Raw genomic sequence first — 18,036 nt, 5'->3', positions numbered from 1 at the left:
TAAAAATTCAAATATATGAACAAATATCTCATAAAGTCCTGTTAAATTACCGTAGTGTTAGTCCAAGTATGTGGAGGTCATAGGTCAATTCTTGAAAGTACTTGTGCGAGCGATTTTAAAACATCAAAAAAAACATGAAATAGCCAATAATTTGGCTTAATTTTAAATATTCCAGGCAGCTGTGTGGTTAGATGAACGGGACATATTTAAAGTAAAGCACAATCCGACGTGGTGAGTACTTGCATGGGAGACTCCCTGAGTAAACGAGATGTTAATTTTTTTGTTTTTGTTTCATTACGCACATGGAAAAGATCTAATGTAATGTTCCTTTACTATTTCTTTCTGTGATGTCAAACATTTATAGTACAAAATCGTGCAATTTTCGTAACTTTTTTAATGAATGGAAAGTTTTCAAATCCCTTCTAGTTTTCTATAACATGTTGTTTATTCTGTCGGAACGTAGTGTGATTTAAGCTGTTAACGCAACGTGCAAAGTTGTTCAAAGTTATTGCAAAGTTGTGGAAAGTTATTGCAAAGTTGGTAGATGTATTTGTATATATGAGCTGAGTTGTTTGCATATAAAACGGTGCCGGTGTAAAGTCGACAAATTTAATAAAAGTCAATTGAAAGCAGCCTATAGATGTTCGCATCAGTTGACTGTGAAATGTTAGAAAACAGCGTGCAAAGTTGGAAGAAAACGATGGAAATGTTGGCGGAGTTGTTTGTATGTTTAGCCTATGTCATTATCATGACAGCCTCGCAGTTAAATTCGTAAATATTAAGTAAATGTTCCGAGAATGCCATATATATAACCAGACTATCACAACAGACATCTGAAAAAAATGACAATAAACTGCTTACAAAGTTGTGAAAAGCGACTGCGAAGTTGCTAGTTTTATTCGGGATTGTTATTGTGAAATAATATAAACAAGTCCCATACTTAAAAATTCAAATATATGAACAAATATCTCATAAAGTCCTGTTAAATTACCGTAGTGTTAGTCCAAGTATGTAGAGGTCATAGGTCAATTCTTGAAAGTATTTGTGCGAGCGATTTTGAAACATAAAAAAAAACATGAAATAGCCAATAATTTGGCTTAATTTTAAATATTCCAGGCAGCTGTGTGGTTAGATGAACGGGACATATTTAAAGTAAAGCACAATCGGGCGTGGTGTGTACTTGCATGGGAGACTCCCTGAGTAAACGAGATGTTAATTTTTTTGTTTTTGTTTCATTACGCACATGGAACAGATCTAATGTAATGTTCCTTTACTATTTCTTTCTGTGATGTCAAACATTTATAGTACAAAATCGTGCAATTTTCGTAACTTTTTTAATGAATGGGAAGTTTTCAAATCCCTTCTAGTTTTCTATAACATGTTGTTTATTCTGTCGGAACGTAGTGTGATTTAAGCTGTTAACGCAACGTGCAAAGTTGTTCAAAGTTATTGCAAAGTTGTGGAAAGTTATTGCAAAGTTGGTAGATGTATTTGTATATATGAGCTGAGTTGTTTGCATATAAAACGGTGCCGGTGTAAAGTCGACAAATTTAATAAAAGTCAATTGAAAGCAGCCTATAGATGTTCGCATCAGTTGACTGTGAAATGTTAGAAAACAGCGTGCAAAGTTGGAAGAAAACGATGGAAATGTTGGCGGAGTTGTTTGTATGTTTAGCCTATGTCATTATCATGACAGCCTCGCAGTTAAATTCGTAAATATTAAGTAAATGTTCCGAGAATGCCATATATATAACCAGACTATCACAACAGACATCTGAAAAAAATGACAATAAACTGCTTACAAAGTTGTGAAAAGCGACTGCGAAGTTGCTAGTTTTATTCGGGATTGTTATTGTGAAATAATATAAACAAGTCCCATACTTAAAAATTCAAATATATGAACAAATATCTCATAAAGTCCTGTTAAATTACCGTAGTGTTAGTCCAAGTATGTAGAGGTCATAGGTCAATTCTTGAAAGTATTTGTGCGAGCGATTTTGAAACATAAAAAAAAACATGAAATAGCCAATAATTTGGCTTAATTTTAAATATTCCAGGCAGCTGTGTGGTTAGATGAACGGGACATATTTAAAGTAAAGCACAATCGGGCGTGGTGTGTACTTGCATGGGAGACTCCCTGAGTAAAGGAGATGTTAATTTTTTTGTTTTTGTTTCATTACGCACATGGAAAAGATATAATGCAATGTTCCTTTACTATTTCTTTCTGTGATGTCAAACATTTATAGTACAAAATCGTGGAATTGTGGTAACTTTTTTAATCAATGGCAAGTTTTCAAATCCCTTCTAGTTTTCAATAACAAGTTGTTTATTCTGTCGGAACGTAGTGTGATTTAAGCTGTTAACGCAACGTGCAAAGTTGTTCAAAGTTATTGCAAAGTTGTGGAAAGTTATTGCAAAGTTGGTAGATGTATTTGTATATATGACCTGAGTTGTTTGCATATAAAACGGTGCCGGTGTAAAGTCGACAAATTTAATAAAAGTCAATTGAAAGCAGCCTATAGATGTTCGCATCAGTTGACTGTGAAATGTTAGACAACAGCGTGCAAAGTTGGAAAAAAACGAAGGAAATGTTGGCGGAGTTGTTTGTATGTTTAGCCTATGTCATTATCATGACTGCCCCGCAGTTAAATTCGTAAATATTAAGTAAATGTTCCGAGAATGCCATATATATAACCAGACTATCACAACAGACATCTGAAAAAATTGACAACAAACTGCTTACAAAGTTGTGAAAAGCGACTGCGAAGCTGCTAGTTTTATTCGGGATTGTTAACGTGAAATAATATAAACAAGTCCCATACTTAAAAATTCAAGTATATGAACAAATATCTCGTAAAGTTCTGTTAAATTACCGTAGTGTTAGTCCAAGTATGTAGAGGTCATAGGTTAATTCTTGAAAGTACTTGTTCGAGCGATTTTGAAACATCAAATTTGGCTTAATTTTGAATATTCCAGGCAGCTGTGTGGTTAGATGAACGGGACATATTTAAAGTAAAGCACAATCGGGCGTGGTGAGTACTTGCATGGGAGACTCCCTGAGTAAACGAGCTGTTACATTTTTGTTTTTGTTTCATTACGCTCATGGAAAATATCTAAGGCAACGTTCCTTTACTATTTCTTACTGTGATGTCAAACATTTATAGTACAAAATCGTGCAATTTTCGTAACTTTTTTAATGAATGGGAAGTTTTCAAATCCCTTCTAGTTTTCTATAACATGTTGTTTATTCTGTCGGAACGTAGTGTGATTTAAGCTGTTAACGCAACGTGCAAAGTTGTTCAAAGTTATTGCAAAGTTGTGGAAAGTTATTGCCAAGTTGGTAGATGTATTTGTATATATGACCTGAGTTGTTTGCATATAAAACGGTGCCGGTGTAAAGTCGACAAATTTAATAAAAGTCAATTGAAAGCAGCCTATAGATGTTCGCATCAGTTGACTGTGAAATGTTAGAAAACAGCGTGCAAAGTTGGAAAAAAACGAAGGAAATGTTGGCGGAGTTGTATGTATGTTTAGCCTATGTCATTATCATGACAGCCCCGCAGTTAAATTCGTAAATATTAAGTAAATGTTCCGAGAATGCCATATATATAACCAGACTATCACAACAGACATCTGAAAAAATTGACAACAAACTGCTTACGAAGTTGTGAAAAGCGACTGCGAAGTTGCTAGTTCTATTCGGGATTGTTAACGTGAAATAATATAAACAAGTCCCATACTTAAAAATTCAAATATATGAACAAATATCTCATAAAGTCCTGTTAAATTACCGTAGTGTTAGTCCAAGTATGTAGAGGTCATAGGTCAATTCTTGAAAGTACTTGTGTGAGCGATTTTGAAACATCAAAAAAACATGAAATAGCCAATAAGTTGGCTTAATTTTAAATATTCCAGGCAGCTGTGTGGTTAGATGAACGGGACATATTTAAAGTAAAGCACAATCGGGCGTGGTGAGTACTTGCATGGGAGACTCCCTGAGTAAACGAGCTGTTATTTTTTTTTGTTTCATTACGCTCATGGAAAATATCTAAGGCAACGTTCCTTTACTATTTCGTACTGTGATGTCAAACATTTATAGTACAAAATCGTGCAATTTTCGTAACTTTTTTAATGAATGGGAAGTTTTCAAATCCCTTCTAGTTTTCAATAACAAGTTGTTTATTCTGTCGGAACGTAGTGTGATTTAAGCTGTTAACACAACGTGCAAAGTTGTTTAAAGTTATTGCAAAGTTGTGGAAAGTTATTGCAAAGTTGGTAGATGTATTTGTATATATGACCTGAGTTGTTTGCATATAAAACGGTGCCGGTGTAAAGTCGACAAATTTAATAAAAGTCAATTGAAAGCAGCCTATAGATGTTCGCATCAGTTGACTGTGAAATGTTAGAAAACAGCGTGCAAAGTTGGAAGAAAACGATGGAAATGTTGGCGGAGTTGTTTGTATGTTTAGCCTATGTCATTATCATGACAGCCTCGCAGTTAAATTCGTAAATATTAAGTAAATGTTCCGAGAATGCCATATATATAACCAGACTATCACAACAGACATCTGAAAAAAATGACAATAAACTGCTTACAAAGTTGTGAAAAGCGACTGCGAAGTTGCTAGTTTTATTCGGGATTGTTATTGTGAAATAATATAAACAAGTCCCATACTTAAAAATTCAAATATATGAACAAATATCTCATAAAGTCCTGTTAAATTACCGTAGTGTTAGTCCAAGTATGTAGAGGTCATAGGTCAATTCTTGAAAGTATTTGTGCGAGCGATTTTGAAACATAAAAAAAAACATGAAATAGCCAATAATTTGGCTTAATTTTAAATATTCCAGGCAGCTGTGTGGTTAGATGAACGGGACATATTTAAAGTAAAGCACAATCGGGCGTGGTGTGTACTTGCATGGGAGACTCCCTGAGTAAAGGAGATGTTAATTTTTTTGTTTTTGTTTCATTACGCACATGGAAAAGATATAATGCAATGTTCCTTTACTATTTCTTTCTGTGATGTCAAACATTTATAGTACAAAATCGTGGAATTGTGGTAACTTTTTTAATCAATGGCAAGTTTTCAAATCCCTTCTAGTTTTCAATAACAAGTTGTTTATTCTGTCGGAACGTAGTGTGATTTAAGCTGTTAACGCAACGTGCAAAGTTGTTCAAAGTTATTGCAAAGTTGTGGAAAGTTATTGCAAAGTTGGTAGATGTATTTGTATATATGACCTGAGTTGTTTGCATATAAAACGGTGCCGGTGTAAAGTCGACAAATTTAATAAAAGTCAATTGAAAGCAGCCTATAGATGTTCGCATCAGTTGACTGTGAAATGTTAGACAACAGCGTGCAAAGTTGGAAAAAAACGAAGGAAATGTTGGCGGAGTTGTTTGTATGTTTAGCCTATGTCATTATCATGACTGCCCCGCAGTTAAATTCGTAAATATTAAGTAAATGTTCCGAGAATGCCATATATATAACCAGACTATCACAACAGACATCTGAAAAAATTGACAACAAACTGCTTACAAAGTTGTGAAAAGCGACTGCGAAGTTGCTAGTTTTATTCGGGATTGTTAACGTGAAATAATATAAACAAGTCCCATACTTAAAAATTCAAATATATGAACAAATATCTCATAAAGTCCTGTTAAATTACCGTAGTGTTAGTCCAAGTATGTGGAGGTCATAGGTCAATTCTTGAAAGTACTTGTGCGAGCGATTTTGAAACATCAAAAAAACATGAAATAGCCAATAATTTGGCTTAATTTTAAATATTCCAGGCAGCTGTGTGGTTAGATGAACGGGACATATTTAAAGTAAAGCACAATCGGACGTGGTGAGTACTTGCATGGGAGACTCCCTGAGTAAACGAGATGTTAATTTTTTTGTTTTTGTTTCATTACGCACATGGAAAAGATCTAATGCAATGTTCCTTTACTATTTCTTTCTGTGATGTCAAACATTTATAGTACAAAATCGTGGAATTGTGGTAACTTTTTTAATGAATGGGAAGTTTTCAAATCCCTTCTAGTTTTCTATAACATGTTGTTTATTCTGTCGGAACGTAGTGTGATTTAAGCTGTTAACGCAACGTGCAAAGTTGTTCAAAGTTATTGCAAAGTTGTGGAAAGTTATTGCAAAGTTGGTAGATGTATTTGTATATATGACCTGAGTTGTTTGCATATAAAACGGTGCCGGTGTAAAGTCGACAAATTTAATAAAAGTCAATTGAAAGCAGCCTATAGATGTTCGCATCAGTTGACTGTGAAATGTTAGAAAACAGCGTGCAAAATTTGAAAAAAACGAAGGAAATGTTGGCGGAGTTGTTTGTATGTTTAGCCTATGTCATTATCATGACAGCCCCGCAGTTAAATTCGTAAATATTAAGTAAATGTTCCGAGAATGCCATGTATATAACCAGACTATCACAACAGACATCTGAAAAAATTGACAACAAACTGCTTACAAAGTTGTGAAAAGCGACTGCGAAGTTGCTAGTTTTATTCGGGATTGTTAACGTGAAATAATATAAACAAGTCCAATACTTAAAAATTCAAGTATATGAACAAATATCTCGTAAAGTTCTATTAAATTGCCGTAGTGTTAGTCCAAGTATGTAGAGGTCATAGGTCAATTCTTGAAAGTACTTGTGCGAGCGATTTTGAAACATCAAAAAACATGAAATAGCCAATAATTTGGCTTAATTTTAAATATTCGAAGCAGCTGTGTGGTTAGATGAACGGGACATATTTAAAGTAAAGCACAATCGGGCGTGGTGTGTACTTGCATGGGAGACTCCCTGAGTAAACGAGCTGTTATTTTTTTGTTTTTGTTTCATTACGCTCATGGAAAATATCTAAGGCAACGTTCCTTTACTATTTCTTACTGTGATGTCAAACATTTATAGTACAAAATCGTGCAATTTTCGTAACTTTTTTAATGAATGGGAAGTTTTCAAATCCCTTCTAGTTTTCTATAACATGTTGTTTATTCTGTCGGAACGTAGTGTGATTTAAGCTGTTAACGCAACGTGCAAAGTTGTTCAAAGTTATTGCAAAGTTGTGGAAAGTTATTGCAAAGTTGGTAGATGTATTTGTATATATGACCTGAGTTGTTTGCATATAAAACGGTGCCGGTGTAAAGTCGACAAATTTAATAAAAGTCAATTGAAAGCAGCCTATAGATGTTCGCATCAGTTGACTGTGAAATGTTAGACAACAGCGTGCAAAGTTGGAAAAAAACGAAGGAAATGTTGGCGGAGTTGTTTGTATGTTTAGCCTATGTCATTATCATGACTGCCCCGCAGTTAAATTCGTAAATATTAAGTAAATGTTCCGAGAATGCCATATATATAACCAGACTATCACAACAGACATCTGAAAAAATTGACAACAAACTGCTTACAAAGTTGTGAAAAGCGACTGCGAAGTTGCTAGTTTTATTCGGGATTGTTAACGTGAAATAATATAAACAAGTCCCATACTTAAAAATTCAAATATATGAACAAATATCTCATAAAGTCCTGTTAAATTACCGTAGTGTTAGTCCAAGTATGTGGAGGTCATAGGTCAATTCTTGAAAGTACTTGTGCGAGCGATTTTGAAACATCAAAAAAACATGAAATAGCCAATAATTTGGCTTAATTTTAAATATTCCAGGCAGCTGTGTGGTTAGATGAACGGGACATATTTAAAGTAAAGCACAATCGGACGTGGTGAGTACTTGCATGGGAGACTCCCTGAGTAAACGAGATGTTAATTTTTTTGTTTTTGTTTCATTACGCACATGGAAAAGATCTAATGCAATGTTCCTTTACTATTTCTTTCTGTGATGTCAAACATTTATAGTACAAAATCGTGGAATTGTGGTAACTTTTTTAATGAATGGGAAGTTTTCAAATCCCTTCTAGTTTTCTATAACATGTTGTTTATTCTGTCGGAACGTAGTGTGATTTAAGCTGTTAACGCAACGTGCAAAGTTGTTCAAAGTTATTGCAAAGTTGTGGAAAGTTATTGCAAAGTTGGTAGATGTATTTGTATATATGACCTGAGTTGTTTGCATATAAAACGGTGCCGGTGTAAAGTCGACAAATTTAATAAAAGTCAATTGAAAGCAGCCTATAGATGTTCGCATCAGTTGACTGTGAAATGTTAGAAAACAGCGTGCAAAATTTGAAAAAAACGAAGGAAATGTTGGCGGAGTTGTTTGTATGTTTAGCCTATGTCATTATCATGACAGCCCCGCAGTTAAATTCGTAAATATTAAGTAAATGTTCCGAGAATGCCATGTATATAACCAGACTATCACAACAGACATCTGAAAAAATTGACAACAAACTGCTTACAAAGTTGTGAAAAGCGACTGCGAAGTTGCTAGTTTTATTCGGGATTGTTAACGTGAAATAATATAAACAAGTCCAATACTTAAAAATTCAAGTATATGAACAAATATCTCGTAAAGTTCTATTAAATTGCCGTAGTGTTAGTCCAAGTATGTAGAGGTCATAGGTCAATTCTTGAAAGTACTTGTGCGAGCGATTTTGAAACATCAAAAAACATGAAATAGCCAATAATTTGGCTTAATTTTAAATATTCGAAGCAGCTGTGTGGTTAGATGAACGGGACATATTTAAAGTAAAGCACAATCGGGCGTGGTGAGTACTTGCATGGGAGACTCCCTGAGTAAACGAGCTGTTACATTTTTGTTTTTGTTTCATTACGCTCATGGAAAATATCTAAGGCAACGTTCCTTTACTATTTCTTACTGTGATGTCAAACATTTATAGTACAAAATCGTGCAATTTTCGTAACTTTTTTAATGAATGGGAAGTTTTCAAATCCCTTCTAGTTTTCTATAACATGTTGTTTATTCTGTCGGAACGTAGTGTGATTTAAGCTGTTAACGCAACGTGCAAAGTTGTTCAAAGTTATTGCAAAGTTGTGGAAAGTTATTGCCAAGTTGGTAGATGTATTTGTATATATGACCTGAGTTGTTTGCATATAAAACGGTGCCGGTGTAAAGTCGACAAATTTAATAAAAGTCAATTGAAAGCAGCCTATAGATGTTCGCATCAGTTGACTGTGAAATGTTAGAAAACAGCGTGCAAAGTTGGAAAAAAACGAAGGAAATGTTGGCGGAGTTGTATGTATGTTTAGCCTATGTCATTATCATGACAGCCCCGCAGTTAAATTCGTAAATATTAAGTAAATGTTCCGAGAATGCCATATATATAACCAGACTATCACAACAGACATCTGAAAAAATTGACAACAAACTGCTTACAAAGTTGTGAAAAGCGACTGCGAAGTTGCTAGTTCTATTCGGGATTGTTAACGTGAAATAATATAAACAAGTCCCATACTTAAAAATTCAAATATATGAACAAATATCTCATAAAGTCCTGTTAAATTACCGTAGTGTTAGTCCAAGTATGTAGAGGTCATAGGTCAATTCTTGAAAGTACTTGTGCGAGCGATTTTGAAACATCAAAAAAACATGAAATAGCCAATAAGTTGGCTTAATTTTAAATATTCCAGGCAGCTGTGTGGTTAGATGAACGGGACATATTTAAAGTAAAGCACAATCGGGCGTGGTGAGTACTTGCATGGGAGACTCCCTGAGTAAACGAGCTGTTATTTTTTTTTGTTTCATTACGCTCATGGAAAATATCTAAGGCAACGTTCCTTTACTATTTCGTACTGTGATGTCAAACATTTATAGTACAAAATCGTGCAATTTTCGTAATTTTTTTAATGAATGGGAAGTTTTCAAATCCCTTCTAGTTTTCAATAACAAGTTGTTTATTCTGTCGGAACGTAGTGTGATTTAAGCTGTTAACACAACGTGCAAAGTTGTTTAAAGTTATTGCAAAGTTGTGGAAAGTTATTGCAAAGTTGGTAGATGTATTTGTATATATGACCTGAGTTGTTTGCATATAAAACGGTGCCGGTGTAAAGTCGACAAATTTAATAAAAGTCAATTGAAAGCAGCCTATAGATGTTCGCATCAGTTGACTGTGAAATGATAGAAAACAGCGTGCAAAGTTGGAAAAAAACGAAGGAAATGTTGGCGGAGTTGTTTGTATGTTTAGCCTATGTCATTATCATGACAGCCCCGCAGTTAAATTCGTAAATATTAAGTAAATGTTCCGAGAATGCCATGTATATAACCAGACTATCACAACAGACATCTGAAAAAATTGACAACAAACTGCTTACAAAGTTGTGAAAAGCGACTTCGAAGTTCCTAGTTTTATTCGGGATTGTTAACGTGAAATAATATAAACAAGTCTCATACTTAAAAATTCAACTATATGAACAAATATCTCATAAAGTCCTGTTAAATTACCGTAGTATTAGTCCAAGTATGTGGAGGTCATAGGTCAATTCTTGAAAGTACTTGTGCGAGCGATTTTGAAACATCAAAAAAACATGAAATAGCCAATAATTTGGCTTAATTTTAAATATTCCAGGCAGCTGTGTGGTTAGATGAACGGGACATATTTAAAGTAAAGCACAATCGGGCGTGGTGTGTGCTTGCATGGGAGACTCCCTGAGTAAAGGAGATGTTAATTTTTTTGTTTTTGTTTCATTACGCACATGGAAAAGATCTAATGCAATGTTCCTTTACTATTTCTTTCTGTGATGTCAAACATTTATAGTACAAAATCGTGGAATTGTGGTAACTTTTTTAATCAATGGGAAGTTTTCAAATCCCTTCTAGTTTTCAATAACAAGTTGTTTATTCTGTCGGAACGTAGTTTGATTTAAGCTGTTAACGCAACGTGCAAAGTTGTTCAAAGTTATTGCAAAGTTGTGGAAAGTTATTGCAAAGTTGGTAGATGTATTTGTATATATGACCTGAGTTGTTTGCATATAAAACGGTGCCGGTGTAAAGTCGACAAATTTAATAAAAGTCAATTGAAAGCAGCCTATAGATGTTCGCATCAGTTGACTGTGAAATGTTAGAAAACAGCGTGCAAAGTTGGAAAAAAACGAAGGAAATGTTGGCGGAGTTGTTTGTATGTTTAGCCTATGTCATTATCATGACTGCCCCGCAGTTAAATTCGTAAATATTAATAAATGTTCCGAGAATGCCATATATATAACCAGACTATCACAACAGACATCTGAAAAAATTGACAACAAACTGCTTACAAAGTTGTGAAAAGCGACTTCGAAGTTGCTAGTTTTATTCGGGATTGTTAACGTGAAATAATATAAACAAGTCCCATACTTAAAAATTCAAATATATGAACAAATATCTCTTAAAGTCCTGTTAAATTACCGTAGTGTTAGTCCAAGTATGTGGAGGTCATAGGTCAATTCTTGAAAGTACTTGTGCGAGCGATTTTGAAACATCAAAAAAACATGAAATAGCCAATAATTTGGCTTAATTTTAAATATTCCAGGCAGCTGTGTGGTTAGATGAACGGGACATATTTAAAGTAAAGCACAATCCGACGTGGTGAGTACTTGCATGGGAGACTCCCTGAGTAAACGAGATGTTAATTTTTTTGTTTTTGTTTCATTACGCACATGGAAAAGATCTAATGCAATGTTCCTTTACTATTTCTTTCTGTGATGTCAAACATTTATAGTACAAAATCGTGCAATTTTCGTAACTTTTTTAATGAATGGGAAGTTTTCAAATCCCTTCTAGTTTTCTATAACATGTTGTTTATTCTGTCGGAACGTAGTGTGATTTAAGCTGTTAACGCAACGTGCAAAGTTGTTCAAAGTTATTGCAAAGTTGTGGAAAGTTATTGCAAAGTTGGTAGATGTATTTGTATATATGAGCTGAGTTGTTTGCATATAAAACGGTGCCGGTGTAAAGTCGACAAATTTAATAAAAGTCAATTGAAAGCAGCCTATAGATGTTCGCATCAGTTGACTGTGAAATGTTAGAAAACAGCGTGCAAAGTTGGAAGAAAACGAAGGAAATGTTGGCGGAGTTGTTTGTATGTTTAGCCTATGTCATTATCATGACAGCCTCGCAGTTAAATTCGTAAATATTAAGTAAATGTTCCGAGAATGCCATATATATAACCAGACTATCACAACAGACATCTGAAAAAAATGACAACAAACTGCTTACAAAGTTGTGAAAAGCGACTGCGAAGTTGCTAGTTTTATTCGGGATTGTTATTGTGAAATAATATAAACAAGTCCCATACTTAAAAATTCAAATATATGAACAAATATCTCATAAAGTCCTGTTAAATTACCGTAGTGTTAGTCCAAGTATGTAGAGGTCATAGGTCAATTCTTGAAAGTATTTGTGCGAGCGATTTTGAAACATCAAAAAAACATGAAATAGCCAATAATTTGGCTTAATTTTAAATATTCCAGGCAGCTGTGTGGTTAGATGAACGGGACATATTTAAAGTAAAGCACAATCGGGCGTGGTGTGTACTTGCATGGGAGACTCCCTGAGTAAAGGAGATGTTAATTTTTTTGTTTTTGTTTCATTACGCACATGGAAAAGATATAATGCAATGTTCCTTTACTATTTCTTTCTGTGATGTCAAACATTTATAGTACAAAATCGTGGAATTGTGGTAACTTTTTTAATCAATGGCAAGTTTTCAAATCCCTTCTAGTTTTCAATAACAAGTTGTTTATTCTGTCGGAACGTAGTGTGATTTAAGCTGTTAACGCAACGTGCAAAGTTGTTCAAAGTTATTGCAAAGTTGTGGAAAGTTATTGCAAAGTTGGTAGATGTATTTGTATATATGACCTGAGTTGTTTGCATATAAAACGGTGCCGGTGTAAAGTCGACAAATTTAATAAAAGTCAATTGAAAGCAGCCTATAGATGTTCGCATCAGTTGACTGTGAAATGTTAGACAACAGCGTGCAAAGTTGGAAAAAAACGAAGGAAATGTTGGCGGAGTTGTTTGTATGTTTAGCCTATGTCATTATCATGACTGCCCCGCAGTTAAATTCGTAAATATTAATAAATGTTCCGAGAATGCCATATATATAACCAGACTATCACAACAGACATCTGAAAAAATTGACAACAAACTGCTTACAAAGTTGTGAAAAGCGACTGCGAAGTTGCTAGTTTTATTCGGGATTGTTAACGTGAAATAATATAAACAAGTCCCATACTTAAAAATTCAAATATATGAACAAATATCTCTTAAAGTCCTGTTAAATTACCGTAGTGTTAGTCCAAGTATGTGGAGGTCATAGGTCAATTCTTGAAAGTACTTGTGCGAGCGATTTTGAAACATCAAAAAAACATGAAATAGCCAATAATTTGGCTTAATTTTAAATATTCCAGGCAGCTGTGTGGTTAGATGAACGGGACATATTTAAAGTAAAGCACAATCCGACGTGGTGAGTACTTGCATGGGAGACTCCCTGAGTAAACGAGATGTTAATTTTTTTGTTTTTGTTTCATTACGCACATGGAAAAGATCTAATGCAATGTTCCTTTACTATTTCTTTCTGTGATGTCAAACATTTATAGTACAAAATCGTGCAATTTTCGTAACTTTTTTAATGAATGGGAAGTTTTCAAATCCCTTCTAGTTTTCTATAACATGTTGTTTATTCTGTCGGAACGTAGTGTGATTTAAGCTGTTAACGCAACGTGCAAAGTTGTTCAAAGTTATTGCAAAGTTGTGGAAAGTTATTGCAAAGTTGGTAGATGTATTTGTATATATGAGCTGAGTTGTTTGCATATAAAACGGTGCCGGTGTAAAGTCGACAAATTTAATAAAAGTCAATTGAAAGCAGCCTATAGATGTTCGCATCAGTTGACTGTGAAATGTTAGAAAACAGCGTGCAAAGTTGGAAGAAAACGAAGGAAATGTTGGCGGAGTTGTTTGTATGTTTAGCCTATGTCATTATCATGACAGCCTCGCAGTTAAATTCGTAAATATTAAGTAAATGTTCCGAGAATGCCATATATATAACCAGACTATCACAACAGACATCTGAAAAAAATGACAACAAACTGCTTACAAAGTTGTGAAAAGCGACTGCGAAGTTGCTAGTTTTATTCGGGATTGTTATTGTGAAATAATATAAACAAGTCCCATACTTAAAAATTCAAATATATGAACAAATATCTCATAAAGTCCTGTTAAATTACCGTAGTGTTAGTCCAAGTATGTAGAGGTCATAGGTCAATTCTTGAAAGTATTTGTGCGAGCGATTTTGAAACATCAAAAAAACATGAAATAGCCAATAATTTGGCTTAATTTTAAATATTCCAGGCAGCTGTGTGGTTAGATGAACGGGACATATTTAAAGTAAAGCACAATCGGGCGTGGTGTGTACTTGCATGGGAGACTCCCTGAGTAAAGGAGATGTTAATTTTTTTGTTTTTGTTTCATTACGCACATGGAAAAGATATAATGCAATGTTCCTTTACTATTTCTTTCTGTGATGTCAAACATTTATAGTACAAAATCGTGGAATTGTGGTAACTTTTTTAATCAATGGCAAGTTTTCAAATCCCTTCTAGTTTTCAATAACAAGTTGTTTATTCTGTCGGAACGTAGTGTGATTTAAGCTGTTAACGCAACGTGCAAAGTTGTTCAAAGTTATTGCAAAGTTGTGGAAAGTTATTGCAAAGTTGGTAGATGTATTTGTATATATGACCTGAGTTGTTTGCATATAAAACGGTGCCGGTGTAAAGTCGACAAATTTAATAAAAGTCAATTGAAAGCAGCCTATAGATGTTCGCATCAGTTGACTGTGAAATGTTAGACAACAGCGTGCAAAGTTGGAAAAAAACGAAGGAAATGTTGGCGGAGTTGTTTGTATGTTTAGCCTATGTCATTATCATGACTGCCCCGCAGTTAAATTCGTAAATATTAAGTAAATGTTCCGAGAATGCCATATATATAACCAGACTATCACAACAGACATCTGAAAAAATTGACAACAAACTGCTTACAAAGTTGTGAAAAGCGACTGCGAAGTTGCTAGTTTTATTCGGGATTGTTAACGTGAAATAATATAAACAAGTCCCATACTTAAAAATTCAAATATATGAACAAATATCTCATAAAGTCCTGTTAAATTACCGTAGTGTTAGTCCAAGTATGTGGAGGTCATAGGTCAATTCTTGAAAGTACTTGTGCGAGCGATTTTGAAACATCAAAAAAACATGAAATAGCCAATAATTTGGCTTAATTTTAAATATTCCAGGCAGCTGTGTGGTTAGATGAACGGGACATATTTAAAGTAAAGCACAATCGGACGTGGTGAGTACTTGCATGGGAGACTCCCTGAGTAAACGAGATGTTAATTTTTTTGTTTTTGTTTCATTACGCACATGGAAAAGATCTAATGCAATGTTCCTTTACTATTTCTTTCTGTGATGTCAAACATTTATAGTACAAAATCGTGGAATTGTGGTAACTTTTTTAATGAATGGGAAGTTTTCAAATCCCTTCTAGTTTTCTATAACATGTTGTTTATTCTGTCGGAACGTAGTGTGATTTAAGCTGTTAACGCAACGTGCAAAGTTGTTCAAAGTTATTGCAAAGTTGTGGAAAGTTATTGCAAAGTTGGTAGATGTATTTGTATATATGACCTGAGTTGTTTGCATATAAAACGGTGCCGGTGTAAAGTCGACAAATTTAATAAAAGTCAATTGAAAGCAGCCTATAGATGTTCGCATCAGTTGACTGTGAAATGTTAGAAAACAGCGTGCAAAGTTGGAAAAAAACGAAGGAAATGTTGGCGGAGTTGTTTGTATGTTTAGCCTATGTCATTATCATGACAGCCCCGCAGTTAAATTCGTAAATATTAAGTAAATGTTCCGAGAATGCCATGTATATAACCAGACTATCACAACAGACATCTGAAAAAATTGACAACAAACTGTTTACAAAGTTGTGAAAAGCGACTTCGAAGTTGCTAGTTTTATTCGGGATTGTTAACGTGAAATAATATAAACAAGTCCCATACTTAAAAATTCAACTGTATGAACAAATATCTCATAAAGTCCTGTTAAATTACCGTAGTGTTAGTCCAAGTATGTGGAGGTCATAGGTCAATTCTTGAAAGAACTTGTGCGAGCGATTTTGAAACATCAAAAAAACATGAAATAGCCAATAATTTGGCTTAATTTTAAATATTCCAGGCAGCTGTGTGGTTAGATGAACGGGACATATTTAAAGTAAAGCACAATCGGACGTGGTGAGTACTTGCATGGGAGACTCCCTGAGTAAACGAGATGTTAATTTTTTTGTTTTTGTTTCATTACGCACATGGAAAAGATCTAATGCAATGTTCCTTTACTATTTCTTTCTGTGATTTCAAACATTTATAGTACAAAATCGTGGAATTGTGGTAACTTTTTTAATCAATGGGAAGTTTTCAAATCCCTTCTAGTTTTCTATAACATGTTGTTTATTCTGTCGGAACGTAGTGTGATTTAAGCTGTTAACGCAACGTGCAAAGTTGTTCAAAGTTATTGCAAAGTTGTGGAAAGTTATTGCAAAGTTGGTAGATGTATTTGTATATATGACCTGAGTTGTTTGCATATAAAACGGTGCCGGTGTAAAGTCGACAAATTTAATAAAAGTCAATTGAAAGCAGCCTATAGATGTTCGCATCAGTTGACTGTGAAATGTTAGAAAACAGCGTGCAAAGTTGGAAAAAAACGAAGGAAATGTTGGCGGAGTTGTTTGTATGTTTAGCCTATGTCATTATCATGACAGCCCCACAGTTAAATTCGTAAATATTAAGTAAATGTTCCGAGAATGCCATGTATATAACCAGACTATCACAACAGACATCTGAAAAAATTGACAACAAACTGTTTACAAAGTTGTGAAAAGCGACTTCGAAGTTGCTAGTTTTATTCGGGATTGTTAACGTGAAATAATATAAACAAGTCCCATACTTAAAAATTCAACTGTATGAACAAATATCTCATAAAGTCCTGTTAAATTACCGTAGTGTTAGTCCAAGTATGTGGAGGTCATAGGTCAATTCTTGAAAGAACTTGTGCGAGCGATTTTGAAACAACAAAAAAACATGAAATAGCCAATAATTTGGCTTAATTTTAAATATTCCAGGCAGCTGTGTGGTTAGATGAACGGGACATATTTAAAGTAAAGCACAATCGGACGTGGTGAGTACTTGCATGGGAGACTCCCTGAGTAAACGAGATGTTAATTTTTTTGTTTTTGTTTCATTACGCATAAGGAAAAGATCTAATGCAATGTTCCTTTACTATTTCTTTCTGTGATGTCAAACATTTATAGTACAAAATCGTGGAATTGTGGTAACTTTTTTAATGAATGGGAAGTTTTCAAATCCCTTCTAGTTTTCTATAACATGTTGTTTATTCTGTCGGAACGTAGTGTGATTTAAGCTGTTAACGCAACGTGCAAAGTTATTGCAAAGTTGTGGAAAGTTATTGCAAAGTTGGTAGATGTATTTGTATATATGACCTGAGTTGTTTGCATATAAAACGGTGCCGGTGTAAAGTCGACAAATTTAATAAAAGTCAATTGAAAGCAGCCTATAGATGTTCGCATCAGTTGACTGTGAAATGTTAGAAAACAGCGTGCAAAGTTGGAAAAAAACGAAGGAAATGTTGGCGGAGTTGTTTGTATGTTTAGCCTATGTCATTATCATGACAGCCCCGCAGTTAAATTCGTAAATATTAAGTAAATGTTCCGAGAATGCCATGTATATAACCAGACTATCACAACAGACATCTGAAAAAATTGACAACAAACTGTTTACAAAGTTGTGAAAAGCGACTTCGAAGTTGCTAGTTTTATTCGGGATTGTTAACGTGAAATAATATAAACAAGTCCCATACTTAAAAATTCAACTGTATGAACAAATATCTCATAAAGTCCTGTTAAATTACCGTAGTGTTAGTCCAAGTATGTGGAGGTCATAGGTCAATTCTTGAAAGAACTTGTGCGAGCGATTTTGAAACATCAAAAAAACATGAAATAGCCAATAATTTGGCTTAATTTTAAATATTCCAGGCAGCTGTGTGGTTAGATGAACGGGACATATTTAAAGTAAAGCACA

The sequence above is a fragment of the Saccoglossus kowalevskii genome, chromosome 16 (assembly GCF_978046115.1).
Source record: "Saccoglossus kowalevskii chromosome 16, keSacKowa6.1, whole genome shotgun sequence".
Lineage (NCBI taxonomy): Eukaryota > Metazoa > Hemichordata > Enteropneusta > Harrimaniidae > Saccoglossus > Saccoglossus kowalevskii.
This window is presented reverse-complemented; position numbering follows the sequence as displayed.